The sequence below is a fragment of the Nannospalax galili genome, unplaced genomic scaffold (genome assembly GCF_000622305.1).
Source record: "Nannospalax galili isolate Female #2095 unplaced genomic scaffold, S.galili_v1.0 scaffold751, whole genome shotgun sequence".
NCBI classification, from domain to species: Eukaryota; Metazoa; Chordata; class Mammalia; order Rodentia; family Spalacidae; genus Nannospalax; species Nannospalax galili.
The window spans coordinates 335,071-341,704 of record NW_008331125.1 but is presented as its reverse complement, the minus strand read 5'-3'; the positions used below and the strand labels follow the sequence as shown (position 1 = coordinate 341,704).

The 6,634-nt window shown below is 38.9% G+C and overlaps 1 protein-coding gene across 9 annotated transcripts in view; it reads right to left on the bottom strand.

The window, feature by feature from the left end:
* Adamts6 (ADAM metallopeptidase with thrombospondin type 1 motif 6) overlaps positions 1-6,634 on the bottom strand; it is a 283,297-nt gene that overhangs the window by 56,318 nt on the left and 220,345 nt on the right. The window lies entirely within an intron of this gene.

The window sequence follows — 6,634 nt, the reverse complement described above, 5'->3', positions numbered from 1 at the left end:
CGACCAAAAAAAAGAATCCAGTAATTTTTCACATGAATGTTAGGAAGAAAAATAATTATGTAGTCACATTATCATTAATAGAAAAGAATGAAACTATGTGGAAGCATGGAACTAGTAAAGAAAATTAAAAAAACAACTGGGGACAAAAGTAGATGTGAGTGGCAGACTATCCTCTCTACATATTAAAAGAGAAAGTAAATGGCCATGATGAGGAAGAACTTTTAATATACAGTCTGAAGACTGACCAAAGGAACCAAATAAAAAGACTAAAAATAGACCCAAGTATGTATGGGAATTTATCATTGTCCTAATTAACCTTAACTGTGAACTTGACTCAGCCTGGAGTTACCTGAAATGGGAGTCTCAATTGAGGGATTTCCCAGATCAGATTTGGCCTGTGGGCATGTCTGTAGGGGATTTTCTTGATTATCAATTGATATAAGAGGACTCAGCTCACTGCATGCAACACTATTCCCCAGACAAGGGGTCCTGGGCTGTGTAAGAAAAGTAGCTATGCATGGGCCAACAAGTGAACCAGTAAACAGCATTCTTCCATGGTTTCTACCTCAAGTTCCTACTAAGTTCTGCCCTGACTTCCCTTAATGATGGGCTATAACCTGGAAACATAAACCAAATAAACACATTTCTCCCATAGGTTGCTTTCAGTCATGGTGTTTGCCATAACAACAGAATGAAACTACAATGGGAATTGGTACAAGAGAAATGAAGTGTTGCTCATGGACCTAACCATATGGCTTTTTATGTCTTTGGAGGATTTGGAACTTTGTGCTGGAAAGCCACTGACTGCTCGGAGCTTAATGGACCATTCTGTGAGAGATTGGAAGAGTAAAATGCTGGGATAAATATGGCCTGTGGTGGCATGGCTTGTGAGGTTTCAGAGGGAAGCAAATATTCTATCAGAACTGTGCTAGAGGACATTCCTGTGATATTTTTGCTAAGAATATGTGTGTACTGATCAGCTGGGACTGAAGAGGTGTGATTAATAAAAGATCAACACTACTGAAGTGTAACCTGTTGTACTTCAAGAACAAGAGGATTCTGGTCAATTAGGACTAAAAAATCAGCTGTGATTAATGAGAGATCATCATCATTGAGATGAAATCCTCTATACCTCATTGGAACAGTAGGAAAGTATTTCCTCAGGGTCAGGACACAGAAGCTGTAGCCCAAGGGGGCCAAGGCTATATCTCAAGCTGGAAGCTAAACTTGGCAAAGTGCTGAGTCACCCACATGGTACTGGTTTTGAAGGCAATAAAGCTACAGGATTGAAGGAGTCATGGAGAGAACCGAAGGCTTGGCACCAGCCATGTGGCAGTGTCAGAGTCCCTGTGAAGAAGCCAAGAGAGGCCACTGATAAAGGTGCAGTCTCAGTTGCTGCGGAGACCCCAGGATATTGGAGACACTGGGACCATGGGATGTCCACAGAGGATAGCAGGAGGTATGGAGAAGAGCTGGCACCAACCCACAAGATAAGCTCTGTGTGTTGCAGAGGGCAGAACTGGGGATGTTGGGACAGCCCAGCCTTTTGGCTTTGCACTGCTAGATTTTGGTTTTGCTTAAGCATGACTGTATTTATGGCCCAATTCTTCCCTTTGGAATAAAGAAGCAGGTAACTTGGTTTTGATTTTACAGGAGCCCACAGTTAAGAGACTTTGGAGTTTTAAAGAATATTGAACTTTTAAAGGATTGGAATTTTTAAAAGAGTGTGGAACTTTTGAAGTTGTACTCTATTTTATATTATGATACAAACATGAGAGCATTGGGGATAAGGATTGAAAGGTTATGTTTTCAACTGATGTGTTTAGTGTCAAGTTAATAAGGAGTGTCCTAGTTAGCTTTAACTGTCAGCTTGACATTGCCTGGAGTTGTCCAAGAAGGGAATCTTAACTGAGTGATTTCCCAGCTCAGACTGACTTGTGCAGATGTCCACTGTGGATAGTATCCTTCCTCAGGCAGGTAGTCTTAGGCTATACAAGAAAATTAGCTAAGTATGGGTCAGTGAGTCAGCCAGCAAGCAACATGCTTCCATGATTTCTGCTTCAGGTTCCTACTAAGTTCTGGCTTGACTTTCCTCAAACTGTGACCTGGAAGTATAAGCCAAGTAAACTCATTCCTCCTCTAAGTTGCTTTTGATCATGATATTTGTCATAGTTACAAAACAGAACCAGAACAATCATATATCAAAGAAACCATCTTAAATTAGAAATGGAAAGGTAACAAGAAATGGGACAAAAACAAAAGAAATGGGACAAAAACAAAAGCCTAGCCTTTTGGAAAATGCAGAATTTATTTCTCATTCTTCAGAATAAATGCTACAATCCCACTCCTATCTATCTTAAGTAATTAAAAACAGGTTCTCAAATTCTTGTATATAGTATATCAATAGTCATTATTCCCAACAGACAAAAGATGTAAACATTCTAAATGTCCATCAATGGATGAATGTACAAACAACTTGTGATACAGACAATATAAAGAAATATTATTTATTTATTTTATTTTTGGGTCTTTTTGAGACAAGGTCTCCCTATAGCCCCAGCTGGCCTGGAACTTACTATGTAGACCAGGCTGGTCTCAAACTCATAGAGATCTGCCTGCCTCTGCCTCCCAAGTGCTGGATTAAAGTCATGTACCACCATGCCTGGCTCTAATAATGAAATATTATTTGGCCACCGAAAAAAATGAAGTATTAATACCTATTATAATGAAATGAAAATCAAAAATATTATTCTAAGTGTTAGAAGTCAGACTTATGCTTCCATTTATATCAAATACTCAGAATAGGTATAAATCTACTGAGATATTAGATTAGGATAAACTTCAGGGATAAGGAGAAGGGAGGAGGATGTTTAATGAATGCAAGGTTTCCTTCTGGGTCTGAAAATGACTGTACTGTACTAAATGATGCTGAATTGTTCACTTTAAATGCTTAATCTCATGTAATGTGAATTTTATCTCAATAAAAACAAAGTTAAAAGAAGAATAAGGGCCAGATGGGTAAATGTTTAAACATAAATATAGTTAAATCTTTGAATGTCAGAAGAAAATATAAGATAACATTTTTTACAACATTAGGATCTGGGAAATGTTTCTAAGCATGACAAGAAATTCAGAAACTATAAAAGTAAACATAGCTCAATGGTAGAGCACTTGCTTAGCAGGAGCAAGTCTTCCAGTTTGGTACTTCTTTTAAAAAGAAAACTACAAAGGGAAAAAAAGCAATAGATAGGCACTTTTAAAAAGTTTTTAAGGTGAAAAAAATTAAAGTTAAAAGAAAGATATGTAGTCAAAATGCAGGGATTGGGGCTGGGGAGATGGTTCAGTGGTTAAGAGCACTGGCTGCTCTTCTAGAGGACCCAGGTTCAGTTCCCAGCACCCACATGGTGGTTAACAATTCCAGTTCCAGGGGATCCAACACCCTCCTCTGACCTCCATGGGCATTGCATGACACAGATGCACTTACATACATGCAGGCAATACACTCATACACATAAAAAACGAAAGCAATGATAAAATATTTTTTTAAAAAGCAGGTTTTAGCACTACTCTACAAAATTCTTATAATATAGTAACAAACCTGTCAGCTTAATTTTTTTCTTAGTATGCTAGCTCTCTTCAAAACTTTATTACAAATGAATAAATGGATAAGGGCAGGAGTCTCTGATTCTCCAGGCCATTTTGTCCTCTCATTCCCCATTTGTCTAGCAAATATATCAGCACTTTCTTCCCTTCCTGTATGTCATGAAGACTTGGTCACCCCCCCCACCCCTTTCAGTCAGGAATATGGCAACCAATTTTTTTTCTTTATTTATTTTTAAGATGGGGTCTTACTAGGTAGCTAAGGCTGCCCTTAACTCTTGGTCCTCCTGAGAGGTCTTCTGTCTCTGCAGGTTACAGGTGCACTGCACCATACCCAACTTCAACCTGTGTGTGTGTGTGTGTGTGTGTGTGTGTGTTTATGATGTGTGGGTATGGCATGAAGAAAGCATATTTTAAATACAGAGACACCTACATGTATAAAGTAGATGGAAATAAAAAAGATTTATCATGTGACATAAAAGTTCAAATGGGAATACTAAGGATAGAAGGGTATAAGAAGGGAACAACGAAAATGAAGTATTTATGAAAATATCACAAGGAAACATGTCCTTTGTATATTAATTTAAAAACAGAATAATGCCTACCCTCTTGCATGGTCCCATTCTGAGATGAGAGATACTGAACCAGACTTGGCAGCTGCTACCTAGCCACCCAGCCTTGAGATCAGAGACTGCAAGTGACCTAGCCAAGATAGGATTACCTCAGCTATCCCATCCACAAAGCAGCACTGTCTCCATTACTGAACCTCACATGGCACTTAGCTGAGCCATGACCAGCTACACCAATGGAACAAGTCCTAATCCAAATGCTCCCTCAGTACAGCACAGGTGTGACAATAACTTACTCTCAAAGGTAAGAACCTACTTCCAGAGCCATTTCCATATATGAAGCCAGAGCCAGAGCCTGAACTGAAGCCAGATGCAGATCTGGAGTAGAAACTGGATCCAGATCCAGAGATAGAGCCAAAGACAGACGCAGGCACTGGTCCAGAACAGTTCTCAGAAATAGAGATGACAGGAAGGAGACTACCCTTTGCAGAAGAACTTCCAGCAGCAAGGTAGCCTTCCAGGAAATAGGAAAAGAGCACAAGAGACACTAGACAGAACCCAGCAACTGGGGCATTTACTTCCGGAGTGTCTATTGCTGCAGTCAGTAATCCACTCGAGAAGAGGACTGGAGAGAGAACTTGGTACCCTGAACATCAGTTTAAAGACAATGACACCTGAACCATATATCACAATTCCTCTAGAACATTTCAAACACTCCCAGTGAAAGAAGAGAGGTGAGCAAAAAAGCAAAAAGCAAAAACCTGACAATCTAACTCCTGATGTGAAGTCACAACACAAGACCAGAGTAACATGAAACACCAAGATAACTTGTCTCCTCCCCAAACTACAAATCCTGGATAATGGCCCAAAATGAGAAATACTTGGTGAAATTCCAGATGAGCACTTCAAAAGAATCATTATAAATATGCTCAAGAGAGCATATGAATGAGAATGAGAATGAGAATATGAATAAATGGTTGGGCAAAAAAAGGACATCAACACACAACATGAAAACAGAATTTAAAATACTGAAGAAAAACTAAATTGAAATGCTAGAGATTAAAAGAAAACAAGAAATCAAATAAAAAGTTCAGTGAAAAGTCTCATTAATAAATACATTAGAATACAGGGAGGATAAAATATCAGGAGGAAATGGGTACATTCAGTTAAGAACATTTGACACATGCTTAAAAATGTAAGAATGCAAAGGGCAAGCTCATTTGAACACCATGAAAACACTAAATCTATGTATTATGTGCATAGAAGAACTATATAAATACCAAAGGAATAAAAAATATTTTAAATACAACCATAGCAGGAAACTTCCCAAATCCAGGGAGGGAGAGGCCCATCTAGGTACAAGAGGCATAAAGAACCCAGTTGGTAAAATGTTTGCCTTGCAGGCATGAGGATCTGAGATCGATCCTCAGGACCCACACTTAAAATAAAAAGCCAGGCATAGTGTTCTGTGCTTGTAACCCCATTTCTGGGGAGACAGAAATAGGTGGATGCTTGGTGCTCACTGGCCAGCCAGTTTATAGAGTAATCATCAAGCAGGCCCTACTGAGAAAGAGCCTGTCTCAAAAAATAATGTGGAAGGCTTCTGAGGAATGACACCCGGTCGCTCAGTATTGACCTATGATTGCCACATGCACACAAACACATGTGCACATGCATCTACACACACATCACACACACACACAGAAGCTTTATTCATAACAGTGAAAAGACTATAACTATGTCTCAAATACTGATCAAACATTGAACAAATAAACAAGGGATGGTATATCCATATAATAGGATATTATTGAACACTGAAAAGAGATAAAGTAAGCTATACTGAAAAATATAAACTTTGGACAGAGAGGGGGGAAAGAAAGCATCTTACCGGAGTGGGACTCTGGGTAGTCCCAGTGGATGGACGCACACCAAAAGACATTTGGGGACACAAATTAGACTCTATAGACCATTATATATCAAGTACATTAAATTGGGCAGGGGCAGTAAGGGGAGGTGCAGATAGGGGAGGGGATTTAAATATCATCAAGTAATAGTGCATAAAAATTGCAAAAACTTAATTAAAAAGACATGGAGGTAGAAGTGGTAGGCTGGTTGGATCATTTAAAAGCAACTGAAAATAGACAACAAATTTTAAAACACTAGGTTGAGTGAAATAAAAAAAAATAATAATAAATGTAGGTATACATGCCATTAGCTCATGTTTGTGAAATTATCAAATAAATAAAAATAATAGGGGCTGGAGAGATTGCTCAGTGGTTAAGAGTACTTGCTGTTCTTGCAGAGGACCTGGGTTTGGTTCACAGCACCCACATGGCAGACAACAACTGTGCAAAACTCCAGTTGCAGGGGCTCTGACACATTCTTCCACCTTCCACAGGCACTGCATACATGGATGCACTAATATACATGCAGGCAAAACACTCTTTTATATAAAAATAATAAAT